This window comes from Pristiophorus japonicus, chromosome 14 (genome assembly GCF_044704955.1).
Source record: "Pristiophorus japonicus isolate sPriJap1 chromosome 14, sPriJap1.hap1, whole genome shotgun sequence".
Lineage (NCBI taxonomy): Eukaryota > Metazoa > Chordata > Chondrichthyes > Pristiophoridae > Pristiophorus > Pristiophorus japonicus.
In genome coordinates this window covers 153989489-154009878 of record NC_091990.1, presented here as the reverse complement: position 1 = coordinate 154009878, position 20390 = coordinate 153989489, and positions in this window count along the sequence as shown.

Here is a 20390-nt window from a genome sequence, read left to right as displayed (position 1 = left end):
GCCTTCATAGCGAGGGGATTTGAATACAGGGGCAGGGAGGTGTTGCTACAGTTGTACAGGGCCTTGGTGAGGCCACACCTGGAGTATTGTGTACAGTTTTGGTCTCCTAACTTGAGGAAGGACATTCTTGCTATTGAGGGAGTGCAGCGAAGGTTCACCAGACTGATTCCCGGGATGGCGGGACTGACCTATCAAGAAAGATTGGATCAATTGGGCTTGTATTCACTGGAGTTCAGAAGAATGAGAGGGGACCTCATAGAAACGTTTAAAATTCTGACGGGTTTAGACAGGTTAGATGCAGAAAGAATGTTCCCAATGTTGGGGAAGTCCAGAACCAGGGGTCACAGTCTGAGGATAAGGGGTAAGCCATTTAGGACCGAGATGAGGAGAAACTTCTTCACCCAGAGAGTGGTGAACCTGTGGAATTCTCTACCACAGAAAGTAGTTGAGGCCAATTCACTAAATATATTCAAAAGGGAGTTAGATGAAGTCCTTACTACTCGGGGGATCAAGGGTTATGGCGAGAAAGCAGGAAGGGGGTACTGAAGTTTCATGTTCAGCCATGAACTCATTGAATGGCGGTGCAGGCTAGAAGGGCTGAATGGCCTGCTCCTGCACCTATTTTCTATGTTTCTATGTTTCTATATTACCCCAACCCTGTGAACTTTTATCATGCAGTAACCTTTTATGTGGCACCTTATCGAATGCCTTCTGGAAATCCAAATACACAATATCCACTGGTTCCCCCTTATCCACCCTGCTTGTTACATCTTCAAAGAACTGCAGCAAATTTGTCAAACACGATTTCCCTTTCATCTAACTCTGCTTGATTGAATTATGCTTTTCCAAATGTCCTTCCAAATGGATTTTGTGATGGCAACCCTTAAAATGACACAACTTCACACGTTAAAATAACATTTTGAATTAATTGCATTAATAGTTTTAAGTGCACAATTCATACGGAAGGAAGTCATTGACTGTAACGCGATCTGTATCTTTAAGACTGAGCTGAGGTGAGTGGCTTGTTATTAATGGATTTTGCTGCTCCAGTCTTTAAATTTGCTGAACTTTACACATTAAAGCATTAATTCAAAATCCAATAGCTTGGAACCCACAGTGCATTAAGAGAACAATTGATGGTTTGACATGATTTATGTCTCTCGACTTGCATTTACAATACAAATGCTTTGCACCAACACTGCAGTGTAAATGCAGCCGAAAGCTAGAGTTAAGATCTGTCTTGACACACAATTGCAGTACGTGAGATTCCTTGGAGGAGTGAACCTCGCTTGACAACACTCGAGTCAAATTGACCTCTAATATTGGATTTACATTACACAATTTTAGTCTTGGTACATAGAATCGACACAGTGTGATAATCACTAACTTTGGAAAGTAAACACATCGAATGAATGAGCTGACTAATTATTTGCCTAGTCAGCTCCTGAATTTCCATGGGGCTTCTCCCACTATCCCACTGTAACTTCAGTAGAAGATTGGCGGACATCCAGGACAAATGCTGCTTTTCCAGAGTGTCTGCCAACCTTCTGCCGTAGTTACATCAGGAGATTTAGAGTAACCCTGTGGAAGTTCCATCTCAATACCTTTACTCACTGCTTTAGTTGTAAGCTGTAAGCCCATGGGTATGGGTTTTAGTTTAATATAGTAGCCAATAAGAATTTGTGACTAATTAAAATATTTGTGTCAATAGAAATTCCTGTCGCTCATAAAATTTTAATTTATTAAAACAAAATAGATGGGGGACAAGAGCTACTATTCTGATGACTAAGAAAGTAATACTAAGTCACATCTGGGTAATATGAGCTCATCTGCATGAATATACCATTCATATTGCCAAAGTTCTGGTCCTAACAATGTGGCAATTGCACATGGCATGCCTTATGGGCACTTTTATTTAAATTGTGTATCTCTAGACTCCAAATCATTTTGTGGACAGCTTGGAGCAATTTTTATTTGGAACATAAATCGGATGGTGGGCAGGGAATGCCCTGAGGAGTCTGTTTTGGTTCAGGCTCTTTATTACAGAGCTTGGGTGAACTGCCATAGCGAAATGCAGTCTCCAGTAGGTAGCTCATCAAGCTGGAGGCAAGAAATCAGGCTGAACCTGAAGGACCTGCCGCAGCCTGTAAGGGGTTTTCACAGGGTTGTTGTTGTGCCTTGGGTGTCTCTCTCTGGGCTTCTGCCCTCACAGCTTATGCCTGGCCTGTGAGGTACCCTGAGTGCTGCAAGAGCACCCCTGGAGAGACTGTGTCCACAGCTTATGAAGGGGGTTTTGAGACTCGTGCATCCCCACAGCTTATGCCTAGCCTGTGAGGCACCTGTGAGTGTCAAACACTCCTAACCCCTTCTTCCCTAGCCTGTGACACACAGTTGAGCGTTTTCGAGGCGCTCCTAGCTTCCCTTACACGGTTCTGACATAAGACTCACGATCAGGAGATGTAATACAATAGAACTGAGACAAGGTGATTCCAAGAGGAACTTTAGGCTTCCAATTTATTTGGCAAGGTGTAACTCAACAAACAGCAATACACCAACAAAACAATCCCCCTAAATCCCACTAAACGGACACAACGAAAATCTTTACACCAGTTTAGCAGTACAATGCCCAACCTCCCACCTTTCCTGGCCTAACTGAGTTGGGAGTTCTGGGGACCAGAGGTTATACTCACTACTGTGCCTTCTGCAGTCTGGTGGTTTGTTTCTTCTATCTTCAGTGTCTTCGGACACTGGTTTTCCTTCCGTGTCGAGAGGCCTGTGGTTGTGGTTGTTGAATCACCAGGGCAGGGAAAATCATCACTCCTCTATCTCACTACGTCAGAAACCCCTTTTTTATAGCCAGATTATCCAGTCCGCCTCTCCTGCTGAAGTCGATTCTTCTCATTGGTGGACTTTTGATTTTGAAAAATGCAACAGTTTGAGGTTTTTAGGTTTTTTTCCCCACTGATCTTAACCTACTCAAGGTTTGAGTGGGTGTTGATTGCATTGGCCTCCTGTAGCCATTGTGCTAGTCTGGCCTGAGCCAGATATTTCTATGCCTGATGAAAAAAGTGTTGGAATATGTATGTGGCATTGTTTAAATGCTAATGTTTTCAAGGGGCAAGTTTCGAGGGTATACAGTTCCCAGACAATTTGATTAGTTCCAATGTCCAAACTGGCCCTTTTGATATTGACTCCACCCCTTTTCTTGCAGACCTTAAAAAAAATCCCAAATTCGATTAAAGTTCATAGTTTCTTCCATGTGCACTTTAGGATTTCAAACTTTCTGGTAGATAGTTCCAAATTAAATTCCCTTTCCTATGAGTCCAAACACGGGGGGGGGGGGGTCTCCATTTGTGTCCCAAAGTTTTCCTTCCATCGGTTTCAATTCACAGCACAGACCGATCCCACAGCCCCTTTCCTTCTGGGTAAAATGAGGGGGTTTTCGTCCTCCCCTACAGCCTCTTTCAGGGCAAGAGGTAGAAGCATCTGGAGTGAAAGGAAGCACCATGTTGGAGCAGCACCCGACATTTTTTCAAAGCATACGGTTTCAAGGGCAATAAATGTGGAAGCCTTTCAGGCTGAAAACCCACAAGTGACTGCAATAAAACCCCTGCCGTACCTGCATCCAGCAGTCTGTGACTGCAGCTAAGGCTCGGGCACTGAAAATGGCCACCCCCTAACGTTGTACCGCCCATGTTTTGTGGGCAGAAGCAGGACCTGGCGGTAATGAGGGTGGGCTGGGTACAAAATGGCATTGCAGTCTTAACTACCTCATTAGGCCCAGATTGCTTTATATTCATGAGGCTCCCATCCATTTCCAGTGAGAAATCGGGTGCCTGGATCGAGCTGGACCCATAAATTGGCATGAAGAGGACCATGCGGTTGGGTGAGGGAGGGGGATAATTCCATGCTTCTGTTGCCATTACTGCCCTGTTTTTAAGCATAAGCAGGGACTCAAAAACCATCTCCTTTTGTGCTTTCTAACCATTTTGTTTTTTTTCAACTTGTGAGTTAAATATTGTTGCCAAATAGTGCTCTGAAATCATACTCATATAGTTGATCGCGTACTTTATGGCTTGGGCAGCACATCTTTATTGGCAGTCGATTAAAATGTTGCTTTCAGCAGAATGTAGAGGTTAAGCTTTATGACCATGCTGAGAGGGAAGAAGACAGATTAAAAAGTTACTTTATGATTATTACCAAATTAAGATGAAAAGGGAATAATAGGCCTCCCACTGTACTCTTCCAGCATTTGAAGTTGAATAGAATAATTTTGTAGCTCGATTCTTTGAAATGACTCGTGGCTATAAATGTGCTTTAGCGTGGGCTATGAACTGCAATTATCTGGTGAGTTTTCTTCACCTGCATCTTGTCTGCTAAAGTAAGGGTTTCAGGCAAGTTTGTCATCAAAGTGTAGAATATTTCTTTCTTCAGGTAACAATGCAAGTGAAGAATTGCATTATGATTATGTGTTGAGTAAAGCTAATACCCATCATTAGAAAGGTGGAGAAAGTTCTGGGTGACAATGTTAGCTGGCAGAACATCGATGTGCCTAATTTGAAAGTGGACGTGACAGTTACTTTCTCCAAAGATTTTTGATGTTTATATTGATATGGAAGGAAAGTCAGAAAAGTACTTCCTTTCATAAATCAAGTCTTTAAACAAATTGCTAATGTTGATGGAACAGGATACCCTCATCAACCACATTATTTTCAAACAGATAAAAAGAACCTTGATCACAATAGATGGGTTCTTTCAAAAAATACTTTCTGACTCCTATTCATGGGACTCGTGTATATCCCATTGTGTAGTAACATTTTAATGTGCTTGCACTCTGAGCACTTCATCTTGGAAACAACAACAAATTGCATTTATATAGCATCTTTAATGTAGTCAGGAGCGTTATCAAACAAACTTTGACACCGAGCTATATTAGGACAGGTGAAAGATGTAGGATTTAAGGAGCTTGTTAAAGGAGGAGAGAGAGGCAGAGAGGTTTAGGAAGGGAATTCCAGCGCTTAGGGCCTCGGCAGCTGAAGGCACGGCCGCCAGTGGTGGAGCGATTAAAGTTGGCACAAGAGGCCAGAATTAGACTAGCACAGAGATCTTGGAAACTTTGTTCTGCTCTGTAACATGGAGCTTTTGACACTTGTATACAGTGGTCCTAGAGAAGTCTGTAAGCTCGAGAGAGCAAGAAGTGTTCTGTAATCCAGTGAAAGTAAAATAACTGCACCCCCACCCAAAGAACATACAAACAAGAGTAAAGCCAACTCTACCAGTTAACTCATTCTGCGATTAAAGACAGCAACATTGGAAAAAAAAAAGTAAAAACAGAAAATGCTGGAAATACTCAGCAGGTCAGGCAGCATCTAGATATATACGTAATATATATCTCCATCTGCTGCCTGAGCTGCTGAGTATTTCCAGCATTTTCTGTTTTTATTTCAGACATCCAGCATCCGCAGTATTTTGCTTCTGTACTGGTAAATGAGACCTCCTGGATCAGGATTCAGTGGGTATCCTGTCTCCAGCCATAACGCACCTTCCAGACAGCATGCAGCTGTGAGGAACATGACAATCACTCACACCATTGCAAGCTGAAACGAGTTATTTGTAGAAAGTGTATGAAATCTACATGATAAATTATCTTGTTTTCGTAAACTAGAGAGTGTGTTCCTCCTGTCTGCAAGAGGGCAGTATGGAGGCAGAAAAACAAGTGCCAATTTGATATTTTTTTTGAAATAATGAAGCATTCTTTGTTCTTGTGAATTATTCATCTGACTTATTTTAGTTATTAATATTGAGCTAAATATTTCCAAACTCTATAATGGGGATGAAGATTTCTTGTCCCCAGCTATTACCACATGAGAGATATGAAATCATAACCGGAGAGCCCCAAAATTCATAACATTAGCCATTGTGTTTAACTCAATGCAGACTGAAGTTATGTGAGTGCACCTGACTAACCAAAACGACAAAAAACAGATTCTGGAGAGAGGAATGCCCCTTCAATATAAATAGATGTGCTTAAATACAGTGTCAGCTGTGGCTCAGTGGGTAGTGCACTTGCCTCTGAGTCAGAAGGTTGTCGGTTCAAGTCCCACTCCAGGGACTTGAGCACATAAATCTAGGCTGACACTCCAGTGCAGTGCTGAGAGAGCGCTGCACTGTTGGAGGTGCTGTCTTTTGGATGCGATGTTAAACTGAGGCTCCATCTGCTCTTTGAGATGGATGTAAACAATCCCATGGCACTATTTCGAACAAGAAAAGGGAAGTCTTGGCCAATATGTATGCCTCAATTGACATGACATAAAAACATTGCTGTTTGTGGGAGTTTGCTGTGCGCAAATTGGCTGCCACGTGTCCTACATTACAACAGTGACTACACTTCAAAAAGTACTAAAGTGCTAAATGACTTCCGGTGATCATGAAAGGTGCTTTATAAATGTATTTTTCATAATATTAGTAAGTTTTTCTTACATAATATATATTCCTATATATTCCCCATAATTGATCCAAAACTGCAAGTGGGGTTTGTTGTGTATCTGTAAAGCATGCACTCTCATGTTCCGCCACCAGGGAACACATCCCCTGAAGTCCCAAGGGATCCCAGCATCCCTTGGGAGCACTGTATATAAGCCGGCTCCTAAGGCCTGTTCCTTACTCTGGAGTGTCTTAATAAAGACTGAGGTCACTGTTACTCTAACCTCCCTGTGTGTAGTCTCATTTATGCGAGGAACACAACAACTGGCGACGCGTATACGAATCCAACGCAAAGATGCAGAAAACTGTGGGCATCCTGGTGAAGATCTCGGAGGGTCAGAACTAGGAAGCCTATATCAAATGGCTAGACCAGCACTTTGTAGCCAATGAGCTGAACGGAGAAGGAAGCGCTGCAAAAAGGAGAGCGGTCCTCCTCACGGTCTGCGGGGCACCGACCTACAGCCTCATGAAGAATCCTCTGGCTCTGGTAAAACGCACCGATAAGTCATATGAGGAGCTGTGTACACTGGTTCAGGAGCATCTTAACCCGAGTGAGAGCGTGCTGATGGCAAGGTATCGGTTCTACACATGCCAGCGATCTGAAGGTCAGGAAGTGGCGAGCTACGTCGCCAAGCTAAGGCGACTTGCAGGACAATGTGAGTTTGATGGCTACCTGGAGCAGATGCTCAGACTTTTTTGTACTGGGCATTGGCCATGAGACCACCTTACGAAAATTTTTGACTGTAGAGACACCGACCCTCAGTAAAGCCATTGCGATAGCACAGACGTTTATTCCACTAGTGATAATACCAAACGAATCTCTCAGCACACATCTGCGAGCAATGTTCATAAATTAACTGGAACTGTGTTTGCAAGCAGAAATCTGCAGGGCAGAAACCACGAGTCTGCAACTGCCAGCAGGTCTCAGGTGACCCAGATGACTAAGAATCCTCAGCAAAGGATGAATGCAAGACAATTCACTCCTTGTTGGCGTTGTGGAGGCTTCCATTCAGCCTATTCATGCCGCTTCAAAGGGTTTGTTTGCAAGAACTGTGGAACAATGGGGCACCTCCAACGAGCTTGCAGATGAGCTGCAAGCTCTGCAAAACCTGCTAACCACCACGTGGCAGAGGAAGATCGGTCCATGGTGGATCAAAGCAATTTCGAGCCTCAGAGAGAGGAGGCAGATGCTGAAGTACACGGGGTGCACACATTTTAGACGAAATGTCCACCTATAATGCTAAATGTAAAATTGAATGGCTCACCCATAGCCATGGAAATGGACACTAGCACGAGCCAATCCATCATGAGTAAAAAGATGTTTGAGGGACTGTGGTGCAACAAGGCACTCGGACCAGCCCTGAGCCCCATCCACACGAAACTGAGAATGTACACCAAAGAGCTCATCACTGTCCTGGGCAGCGCCATGGTCAAGGTCACCTACGAGGGCACGGTGCACGAACCGCCACTCTGGATTGTTCTGGGCGATGGCCCCACACTGCTTGCCAGGAGCTGGCTGGGCAAAATCCGCTGGAACTGGGATGATATCCGAGCGCTATCACATGTCGATGAGGCCTCATGTACCCGGGTTTGAAACAAATTTCCTTCCCTTTTTGAGCCAGGCATTGGAAACATTTCCGGGGCGAAGGTGCGGATCCACTTGGTCTCAGAGGCATGACCCATTCACCACAAGGCACGAGTGGTACCTCACATGATGAGGGAGAGAGTGGAAGTCGAGCTGGACAAGCTGCAACGCGAAGGCATCATCTCCCCAGTGGAATTCAGCGTGTGGGCCAGCCTGATTGTTTCAGTACTCAAAAGTGATGGCACGGTCAGGATTTGCGGCGATTATAAAGTAACTATTAATCGTTTCTCGCTACAGGACCAATACCCGCTACCTAAGGCAGACGACTTATTTGCGACGCTGGCGGGGGGGCAAGATGTACACCAAGCTTGACCTGACTTCGGCCTACATGACGCAGGAGCTAGAGGAGTCTTCGAAGGGCCTCACCTGCATCAACATGCACAAGGGACTGTGGCTGGCTCTGTTGCACAGGAGGGCAGGAAAAAGAGTGGGAGAGCGATAGTGATAGGGGATTCAATTGTAAGGGGAATAGATAGGCGTTTCTGTGGCCGCAACCGAGACTCCAGGATGGTATGTTGCCTCCCTGGTGGAAGGGTCAAGGATGTCTCAGAGCGGGTGCAGGACATTCTAAAAAGGGAGGGAGAACAGCCAGTTGTCGTGGTGCATATTGGTACCAACGACATAGGTAAAAAAATGGATGAGGTCCTACAAAACGAATTTAAGGAGCTAGGAGCTAAATTAATAAGTAGGACCTCAAAAGTAATAATCTCGGAATTGCTACCAGTGCCACGTGCTAGTCAGAGTAGGAATCGCAGGATAGCGCAGATGAATACGTGGCTTGAGCAGTGGTGCAGCAGGGAGGGATTCAAATTCCTGGGGCATTGGAACCGGTTCTGGGGGAGGTGGGACCAGTACAAACCGGACGGTCTGCACCTGGGCAGGACCATAACCAATGTCCTAGGGGGAGTGTTTGCTAGTTCTGTTGGGGAGGTGTTAAACTAATATGGCAGGGGAATGGGAACCAATGCAGGGAGACAGAGGGAAACAAAAAGGAGACAAAAGCAAAAGACAGAAAGGAGATGAGGAAAAGTGGAGGGCACAGAAACCCAAGGCAAAGAACAAAAAGGGCCACTGTACAGCAAAATTCTAAAAGGACAAAGGGTATTTAAAAAAAAAAACAAGCCTGAAGGCTTTGTGTTTTAATGCAAGGAGTATCCGCAATAAGGTGTATGAATTAACTGTGCAAATAGATGTTAACAAATATGATGTGATTGGGATTACGGAGACGTGGCTCCAGGATGATCAGGATTGGGAACTCAACATTCAGGGGTATTCAACATTCAGGAAGGATAGAATAAAAGGAAAAGGAAGTGGGGTAGCATTGCTGGTTAAGGAGGATATTAATGCAATAGTTAGGAAGGACATTAGTTTGGATGATGTGGAATCTATACGGGTAGAGCTGCAGAACACCAAAGGGCAAAAAACGTTAGTGGGAGTTGTGTACAGACCTCCAAACTGTTGTGATGTTGGGGAGGGCATCAAACAGGAAATTAGGGGTGCATGCAATAAAGGTGCAGCAGTTATAATGGGTGACTTTAATATGCACATAGATTGGGCTAGTCAAACTGGTAGCAATACGGTGGAGGAGGATTTCCTGGAGTACATAAGGGATGGTTTTCTAGACCAATATGTCGAGGAACCAACTTGGGGGGGGGAGGCCATCTTAGACTGGGTGTTATGTAATGAGAGAGGATTAATCAGCAATCTCGTTGTGCGAGGCCCCTTGGGGAAGAGTGACCATAATATGGTGGAATTCCGCATTAGGATGGAGAATGAAACAGTTAATTCAGAGACCATGGTCCAGAACTTAAAGAAGGGTAACTTTGAAGGTATGAGGCACGAATTGGCTAAGATAGATTAGCGAATGATACTTAAGGGGTTGACTGTGGATGGGCAATGGCAGACATTTAGAGACCGCATGGATGAACTGCAACAATTGTACATTCCTGTCTGGCGTAAAAATAAAAAAGGGAAGGTGGCTCAACCGTGGCTATCAAGGGAAATCAGGATAGTATTAAAGCCAAGGAAGTGGCATACAAATTGGCCAGAAATAGCAGCGAACCCGGGGACTGGGAGAAATTTAGAACTCAGCAGAGGAGGACAAAGGGTTTGATTAGGGCAGGGAAAATGGAGTACGAGAAGAAGCTTGCAGGGAACATTAAGACGGATTGCAAAAGTTTCTATAGATATGTAAAGAGAAAAAGGTTAGTAAAGACAAACGTAGGTCCCCTGCAGTCAGAATCAAGGGAAGTCATAACGGGGAACAAAGAAATGGCAGACCAATTGAACAAGTACTTTGGTTCAGTATTCACTAAGGAGGACACAAACAACCTTCCGGATATAAAAGGGGTCAGAGGGTCTAGTAAGAAGGAGGAACTGAGGGAAATCCTTATTATCGGGAAATTGTGTTGGGGAAATTGATGGGATTGAAGGCCGATAAATCTCCAGGGCCTGATGGACTGCATCCCAGAGTACTTAAGGAGGTGGCCTTGGAAAAAGCGGATGCATTGACAGTCATTTTCCAACATTCCATTGACTCTGGATCAGTTCCTATGGAGTGGAGGGTAGCCAATGTAACCCCACTTTTTAAAAAAGGAGGGAGAGAGAAAACAGGGAATTTTCGACTGGTCAGCCTGACCTCAGTATTGGATAAAATGACGGAATCAATTATTAAGGATGTCATAGCAGCGCATTTGGAAAGAGGTGACATGATAGGTCCAAGTCAGCATGGATTTGTGAAAGGGAAATCATGCTTGACAAATCTTCTGGAATTTTTTGAGGATGTTTCCAGTAGAGTGGACAAGGGAGAACCAGTTGATGTGGTATATTTGGACTTTCAGAAGGCGTTCGACAAGGTCCCACACAAGAGATTAATGTGCAAAGTTAAAGCACATGGGATTGGGGGTAGTGTGCTGACATGGATTGAGAACTGGTTGTCAGACAGGAAGCAAAGAGTAGGAGTAAATGGGGACTTTTCAGAATGGCAGGCAGTGACTAGTGGGGTACCGCAAGGTTCTGTGCTGGGGCCCCAGCTGTTTACACTGTAGATTAATGATTTAGACGAGGGGATTAAATGTAGTATCTCCAAATTTGCGCATGACACTAAGTTGGGTGGCAGTGTGAGCTGCGAGGAGGATGCTATGAGGCTGTAGAGTGACTTGGATAGATTAGGTGAGTGGGCAAATGCATGGCAGAAGAAGTATAATGTGGATAAATGTGAGGTTATCCACTTTGGTGGTAAAAACAGAGAGACAGAATATTATCTGAATGGTGACAGATTAGGAAAAGGGGAGGTTCAACGAGACCTGGGTGTCATGGTACATCAGTCATTGAAGGTTAGCATGCAGGTACAGCAGGCGGTTAAGAAAGCAAATGGCATGTTGGCCTTCATAGCAAGGGGATTTGAGTACAGGGGCAGGGAGGTGTTGCTACAGTTGTACAGGGCCTTGGTGAGGCCACACCTGGAGTATTGTGTACAGTTTTGGTCTCCTAACTTGAGGAAGGACAATCATGCTATTGAGGGAGTGCAGCGAAGGTTCACCAGACTGATTCCCGGGATGGCGGGACTGACCTATCAAGAAAGACTGGATCAACTGGGCTTGTATTCACTGGAGTTCAGAAGAATGAGAGGGCACCTCATAGAAATGTTTAAAATTCTGACGGGTTTAGACAGGTTAGATGCAGGAAGAATGTTCCCAATGTTGGGGAAGTCCAGAACCAGGGGTCACAGTCTTAAGGATAACGGGTAAGCCATTTAGGACCGAGATGAGGAGAAACTTCTTCACCCAGAGAGTGGTGAACCTGTGGAATTCTCTACCACAAAGTTGTTGAGGCCAATTCACTAAATATATTCAAAAAGGAGTTAGATGAAGTCCTTACTACTAGGGGGATCAAGGGGTATGGCGGGAAAGCAGGAATGGGGTACTGAAGTTGCATGTTCAGCCATGAACTCATTGAATGGCGATGCAGGCTAGAAGGGCCGAATGGCCTACTCCTGCACCTATTTTCTATGTTTGTATGTTTATCTACAACAGTTGCCCGTTTGGAATTTGGTCGGCTGCAGTGAACTTCCAGAGAAACATGGAGAGCCTACGCAAGTCGTTACCACACACGGTGATTTTTCAGGACGACATATTGGTCACGGGTTGGGACACCGTCGAGCACCTACAAAACCTGGAGGACGTCCTCCAGCGACTGGATCGCGTAGGGCTGCGGCTGAAGAGGTCAAAATGCGTCTTCATGCCAACATAAGTGGAGTTTTTAGGGAGAAACATCGCGGCGGACGGCATTCGGCCCACAGACGCCAAGACAGAGGCTAACAGGAACCACGCGCCCAGGCCACAGAACATCACGGAGCTGCAGTCGTTCCTGGGACTCCTCAACTCTTTTGGTAACTTCCTACCGGGGTGAAGCACCCTCTTAGAGCCCCTACATGTGTTATTGCCTAAAGGTGAGAACTGGGTATGGGGAAAAAACAAGTAATTGCTTCTGAGAAAGCCAGAAACATTTTATGCTCCAACAAGCTGCTTGTATTGTATAACCCATGTAAAAGACTTGTGCTAGCATGTGATGCGTCGTCGTACGGAGTCGGGTGTGTATTACAACAAGCTAACGTTGCGGGGAAGTTGCAACCTGTCGCCTATGCCTCCAGGAGACGGCCTACAACATGATTGAGAAAGAGACATTAGCGTGTGTGTTCAGGGTAAAGAAAATGCATCAGTACCTGTTTGGTCTCAAATTTGAGCTGGAAACCGATCACAAGCCCCTCACATCCCTGTTTGCTGAAAACAAGGGGATATATACTAATGCCTCAGCCCGCATATAAATGTGGATACTCACGCTATCAGCATATAATTATACCATCCCCCACAGGCCAGGCACCGAGAACTGTGCGGATGCTCTCAGTCGGCTACCATTGCCTACCACGGGCGTGGAAAAGGCACAGCCTGCAAACTTGTTGATGGTGGCTCAGCCCGCAGACTTGTTGATGGTCATGGAAGCGTTTGAAAATGATAATCACCTGTCACAGCCCGCCAGATTCGCACTTGGACCAGCGAAGATCTTCTGCTGTCCCTCGTAAAAAAAACTGTGTACTGCATGGGAGCTGGGCCAGCATCCCCGTTGAAATGCAAGAGCTAATCAAGCCGTTCAAGCGGTGAAAGGACAAGCTGTCCATTCAGGCAGACTGCCTGTTGTGGGGTAACCGTGTAGTGCTACCCAAAAAGGGCAGGGAGACGTTCATTGCAGATCTCCACAGCATACACCCGGGTATAGTAATGATGAAAGCGATAGCCAGATCCCACGTATGGTGGCCCGGTGTTGACTCTGACTTTGAGTCCTGTGTACAGCAATGCCCCGTGTGTGCTCAGTTGAACAACACGCTCAGAGAGGCACCACTAAGTTTGTGGTCCTGGCCCTCCAGACCATGGTCGAGGATCCATGTCGACTATGCGGGCCCGTTTCTCGATAAAATTTCCTGGTGGTGGTGGATGCTTTTTCAAAATGGATTGAATGTGAAATAATGTCGGGAAGCACCGCCACCGCCACCACCACTATTGAAAGCCTGAGGGCCATGTTTGCCACCCACGGCCTGCCTGACATACTGGTCAGTGACAATGGGTCATGTTTCACCAGTGCCGAATTTAAAGAATTCATGGCCCGCAATGGGATCAAACATATCATCTCAGCCCTGTTTAAATGAGCCTCCAATGGGCAGGCAGTACAAACAATCAAACAGAGCCTTAAACGAGTCACAGAAGGTTCACTCCAAACCCGCCTGTCCCAAGTACTGCTCAACTACCGCATGAGACCCCACTCGCTTACAGGGGTGCCCCCGGCTGAGCTACTCATGAAAAGGACACTTAAAACCAGACTCTCGCTAGTTCACCCCAACCTGCATGATCAGGTAGAGAGCAGGCGGCAGCAACAAAATGTAAACGATGGTCGCGGGAAATTGATCTGAATGACCCTGTGTACATGCTAAACTATGGACATGGTCCCAAGTGGATCGCGGGCACGGTGATAGCTAAAGAAGGGAGTGGGGTGTTTGTAGACAATGGACAAATTTGCAGAAAGCACCTGGACCAAACGAGGCTGCGGGTCACAGACTGCCCTGAACAACCCACAGCAGACACCACCTTTTTCGAGCCCACAACACACACCCAAAGGATCAACGACACCATGCCGGACCAGGAAATCGAACCAATCACGCCCACAGCCCAGCAAGGCCAGGCTCACCCAGCAGCCCTGCAGGGCCAACACCACGCCAGCCCAGCAAGGGCACAGCCAACACACCAGAACAAACATTTATACCGAGGCGGTCCAATAGGGAAAAAAAGGCTCCCGACCGCCTCATCTCGTAAATAGTTTTCACTTTGACTTTGGGCAGGGAGTGATGTTGTGTATCTGTAAAGCATGCACTCCCATGTTCCACCACCAGGGAGTGCATCCCCTGAAGTCCCAAGGGATCCCAGCATCGCTTGGGAGCATGTATATAAGCCGGCCCCTAAGGCCTATTCCTCACTCTGGAGTGTCTTACTAAAGACTGTGGTCACTGTTACTCTAACTTCCCTGTGTGCAAGCTCATTTGTGTTAGGAACACAACAGGGTTGGCATAGTGAAATATTTGTAAATAAATACTCTTAAAACCATGAGTATAAGGAGCATGGTTTGCACCGTGAATCCTCATGCAACGCCGATTTTTACCGATGCGTGGCGCAGAATTAAAGGCCGAAAAGTGGGCCTAAAAATGGTAGCGCAGCGAAAACGATAATTTTGGCATAAAACTACCGTTTTTGCAAAGACCCGAAAATCCAGCCCACAGAATCATAGAATCATAGAAAAATTATGGCATAGAAGGAGGCCATTTGGTCCATCATGCCCATGCTGCTGTTTGGATTAAAAGCATGCATTCCATAGGTTTTACAGAAACGAGCTACATGTACTGATAAGAATGTAAGAAATAATAATATTAAGCCCTTTTAAATTTGTGCGAGTCTAGAAATCTCCAATATAATGTTGACTTTTATTCCTAAATGAAATTTCACAAAGGTGGCGTGTGATATTCTGTATGAAATAAATATAGTGAGAGGAAGTATTAATGGATTTAGCTGCATTGAAAGTAGATAAGTCCCCAGGCCCGGATGAAATGTATCCCAGGCTGTTGAGCGAAGTAAAAGATGAAAGAGCAGAGGCCTTGACCATCATTTCCCAGTCCTCTTTGGAGGATTGGAGGACAGCTAATGTTGTGCCCTTGTTTAAGAAGGGAAAAAGGGATAAGCCTGTCAGCCTAAACCTCAGTGGTGGGAAAATTATTGGAAAAAAATCCTGAAAGACAGGATAAATCTGCATTTGGAAAGGCAAAGATTAATTAGGGACAGTCAGCACGGATTTATTAAGGAAAGATTGTGTTTGACTAACCTGATTGAATTTTTTGAGGAGGTAACCAAGATGGTCGATGAGGGTAGTAGCCTTTCGCAAAGCTTTTGATGAGGTCCCACATGGTAGACTGGTCATGAAGATTAAAACCCATGGGATACAGGGCAAGTGGCAAGTTGGATCCAAAATTGACTTGGAGGTAGGAAGCAAAGGGTAATGATTGATGGATGTTTTTCTGACTGGAAGGATGTTTCCAGTGGGGTTCCGCAGGGCTCAGTACTGGGTCCCTTGCTTTCTGTGGTATATATCAACGATTTAGATTTGAATATAGGGAGTATGATTAAGAAGTTTGCAGACGACACTAAAATTGGCTGTGTGGTTGATAATGAAGAGGAAAGTCATGGGCTGCAGGAGGTTATCAATTTACTGGTCAGGTGGGCAGAACAGTGCCAAATGGAATTTAATTCAGAGAAGTATGAGGTGATACATTTTGGGAGGGCTAATAAGGAAAGGGTATACACATTAATCGGTAGGCTACTTAATAGTGTAGATGAACAAAGGGACCTTGGAGTGCTTGTCTACAGATCCTGAAAGTAGCAGGCCAGGTGGATAAGATGCTTAAGAAGGCATACGGAACGCTTGCCTTTATTGGCCGAGGCATAGAATATAAGAGCAGGGAAGTTATGCTTAAATTGTATAAAACTTTGGTTAGGCCCCAGCTGGAGTATTGTGTGCACTTCTGGTCACCGTATTATAGGAAGGACGTGATTCCATTAGAGAGGGTGCAGAAGACTTTTACTGGGATGCTGCCTGGAATGGAGAATCTTAATTATGAGGACAGATTGGATAGGCTGGGTTTGTTCTGATTGGAACAGAGGAGGTTGAGAGGAGACCTCATTGAGGTGTGCAAAATATTCAGAGGCCTGGACATAGTGAATAGTAAGGGTCTATTTCCATTAGTGGAGGAGTCTATTATGAAGGGGCATAGTTTTAAGATGGCTGGTGAAAGGTTTAGAGGGGATTTGAGGAGGGAGGGGTCTCTTTACACAGAGGGTTGTGGGGATCTGGAATTCGCTGCCTGGAAGAGTGATGGATGCAGAAAACCTCACCACTTTTAAGAGATGGTTGGATGGGCACTTAACGTGCAGTAACCTGCAGGGTTACGGACCTTGAGCTGGTAATTGGGATTAGAGTGGATGACCTTTCATTGAACGGCGCAGATATAATGGTAAATCCTGTAGGGAATAGAATACGGCCAGGGTGATCTCCTGGACTTGTTTTGATTGCCTGGATGGGTCGGAGAGGAATTTTCCCAGATTTTTTCTCCCTAAATTGGCCTGGGTTTTTATATGGTTTTTGCCTCTCCCAGGAGACCACATGACTCCGGTTGGGGTAGAGTGCAGAATGTTTCAGTATAAGGGGTGTCACAGTTATGTGAGGCAGACTGGTTAGGCTGGGTACTCCTTGCCTTTCCGTCATTGTTCATAGGTTTATATGTAACCTTTAGGGCTGCTGACTAAGGGCTGTGTGGCTCTTTGTCGGCCAGCGCAGACACGATGGGCCGAAATGGCCTCCTTCTGCGCTGTAAGTTTCAATGTTTCTAAATGCAATAGAAATCACTATTATCTGGTCTTGACAAATTTCTTTCGGAATGAATAATTAAAGTTTATTGCTTTGAAATTTGATTTCAACTTGCATTCATCTATTCAAAACACATTTAAGCTTTGTTATGCCGCAGTCAACTAGATTCATAGCAAATTAACTTTATTCACCTCTTATTTATAATGTTTGCTGCTGACGCATAATTCATGAGTTACTAAATTAACAGCACGAAAATCATTATTGATGACAAGCAGACAGATTTCTATCTGTAATACATGGTACTACATGTTGGAACTGAATAATAGGCTATAATTTAGCCACGGTGTTAACAGTCTAAATTTCAAGATTAAACTTGAAACTTCAGCAATTGTACATCCCTGTCTGGAATAAAAATAAAATGGGGAAGGTGGCTCAACCATGGCTAACAAGGGAAATTAAGGATAGTGTTAAATTCAAGGAAGAGACATACAAATTGGCCAGAAAAAGCAGCAAACCTGAGGACTGGGAGAAATTTAGAATTCAGCGGAGGAGGACAAAGGGTTTAATTAAGAGGGAGAAAATAGAGTACGAGACGAAGCTTGCCAGGAACATAAAAACTGACTGCAAAAGCTTCTATAGATATGTGAAGAGAAAAAGATTAGTAAAGAAAAACGTAGGTCCCTTGCAGTCGGATTCGGGTGAACTTATGATGGGGAACAAAGAAATGGCAGACCAATTGAACAAATAATTTGGTTCTGTCTTCACGAAGGAAGACACAAATAATCTTCTGAAAGTACTAGGAGACCGAGGGCCCAGTGAGAAGGAGGAACTGAAGGATATCCTTATTAGGCAGGAAATTGTGTTAAGGAAATTGATGGGATTGAAGGCCGATAAATCCCCGGGTGCCTGATAGTCTGCATCCCAGAGTACTTGAGGAAGTGGCCCTAGAAATAGTGGATGCATTGGTGATCATTTTCCAACAGTCCATCGAATCTGGATCAGTTCCTATGGACTGGAAGGTAGCTAATGTAACACGCATTTTTACAAAGGGAGGGAGAGAGAAAGCAGGTAATTATAAACCGGTTAGCCTGACATCAATGCTGGGGAAAATGTTGGAATCAATTATTAAGGATGAAATTGCAGCGCATTTGGAAAGCAGTGACAGGATCTTTCCAAGTCAGCATGGATTTATGAAGGGGAAATCATGCTTGACAAATCTTATAGAATTTTTTTGAGGATGTAACTAGTGGAGTGGACAAGGAAAAACTAGTGGATGTGGTGTATTTGGATTTTCAAAAGGCTTTTGACAAGGTCCCACGCAAGAGATTGGTGTGCAAAATCAAAGCACATGGTATTGGGGGTAATATACTGACGTGGATAGAGAACTGGTTGGCAGACAGGAAGCAGAGAGTCGGGATAAACGGGTCCTGTTCAGAATGGCAGGCTGTGACTAGTGGAGTGCCGCAGGGCTCAGTGCTGGGACCCCAGCTCTTTACAATATACATCAATGATTTAGATGAAGGAATTGAGTGTAATATCTCCAAGTTTGCAGATGACACTAAACTGGGTGGCAGTGTGAACTGTGAGGGGGATGCTAAGAGGCTGCAGGGTGACTTCGACAAGTTAGGTGAGTGGGCAAATGCATGGCAGATGCAGTATAATGCGGATAAATGTGAGGTTATCCACTTTGGTGGCAAAAACGCGAGGACAGAATATTATCTGAATGACGGCAGATTAGGAAAAGGGGAGGTGCAATGAGACCTGGGTGTCATGGTTCATCAGTCATTGAAAGTTGGCATACAGGTACAGCAGGCGGTGAAGAAGGCCTTCATAGCTGGGGATTTGAGTATAGGAGCAGGGAGGTCTTATGGCAGTTGTACAGGGCCTTGGTGAGGCCTCACCTGAAATATTGTGTTCAGTTTTGGTCTCCTAATCAGGAAGGACGTTCTTGCTATTGAGGGAGTGCAGCGACGGTTCACCGGACTGATTCCTGGGAAGGCTGCACTGATGTATGAGGAGAGACTGGATCAACTGGGCCTTTATACATTGTAGTTTAGAAGGATGAGAGGGGATTTCATAGAAACATATAAGATTCTTACGGGATGGGACAGGTTAGATGTGGGTAGAATGTTCCCTGTGGCGTATGTAGGCACCTTTAGTAATGGCTCCACGAGGCAGGGTATGATACTTAAACTGTGTAGACCTGTAGTCCTTTATTTGCAGCTCCTGAGTGAGGACAACAAGCTTTGTGTTCCTTTTTATACTTGGATACCTGCAGTGTGCCGGTAACCCTAAGGTCTCCAGCAGCAGCACCCTCTGCTGGACAGGCAAGGTGTGTACAGTGTAAGGGTACATTCAATCTTGCATAACAGTGTTACAGGCATGCATACACAACATTCCTGATGTTGGAGAAGTCCAGAACCAGGGGACACAGTCGTAGGATAAGGGGTAGGCCATTTAGGACCGAGATGAGGAGAAACTTCTTCACTCAGAGTTGTTAACCTGTGGAATTCCCTGCCGCAGAGAGTTGTTGATGCCAGTTCATTGGATATATTCAAGAGGGAATTAGATATGGCCCTTATGGCTAAGGGGATCAAAGGGTATGGAGAGAAAGCAGGAAAGGGGTACTGAGGGAATGATCAGCCATGATCTTATTGAATGGTGGTGCAGGCTTGAATAGCCTATTGCTGCACCTATTTTCTATGTTTCCATGTTTCTATGTTTCTAAATTATGGACATTAGCGCTTTCTCCCTTCTATCAGTCCTGTGATCTCAGAAAATAACACACTGATATTGATGTTTCAATTTAGTAAAGACAGATTTTCCAAGGTCAACAACACCTCTGCTAAAACACTGCCAAAGTGATCTACATGTGGCCGGCCCTTGTGGATGGTCTGGAATCAGTCCTAATTTAATATGCTTAGCCAGTTCATGCCCTGAATTAGGCTTTTTGTCAGCAGCTGTTAAACGGGAGACAGCTGAATGTTCAGGTGTTTTCTTCCAGGCTGTCAAAAAGCAACATTGTTGGCTGGAAAAAAAACAGTGGCTGACAAAAAAAGATGTGGATCAACATGGATGGCAAAGTGGATCTGCAGCTGCACAGGATGGGTTCGGAGACTCTTGCCCTGTTTGAAGCTCTTGGGCACCCTCCCAAGAGAACAGCAATACATGCTGCCAAGTAGTTCATGGTAGTTAGGGTCAGTTCTATGTACAGTAAACACAGGACCTGGGAAGAGTGCAGAAGAAGATGGATGACCTTAAGGCAAGTTAGATAACCCAAGTAATCGCTTTCATTATTTACCAT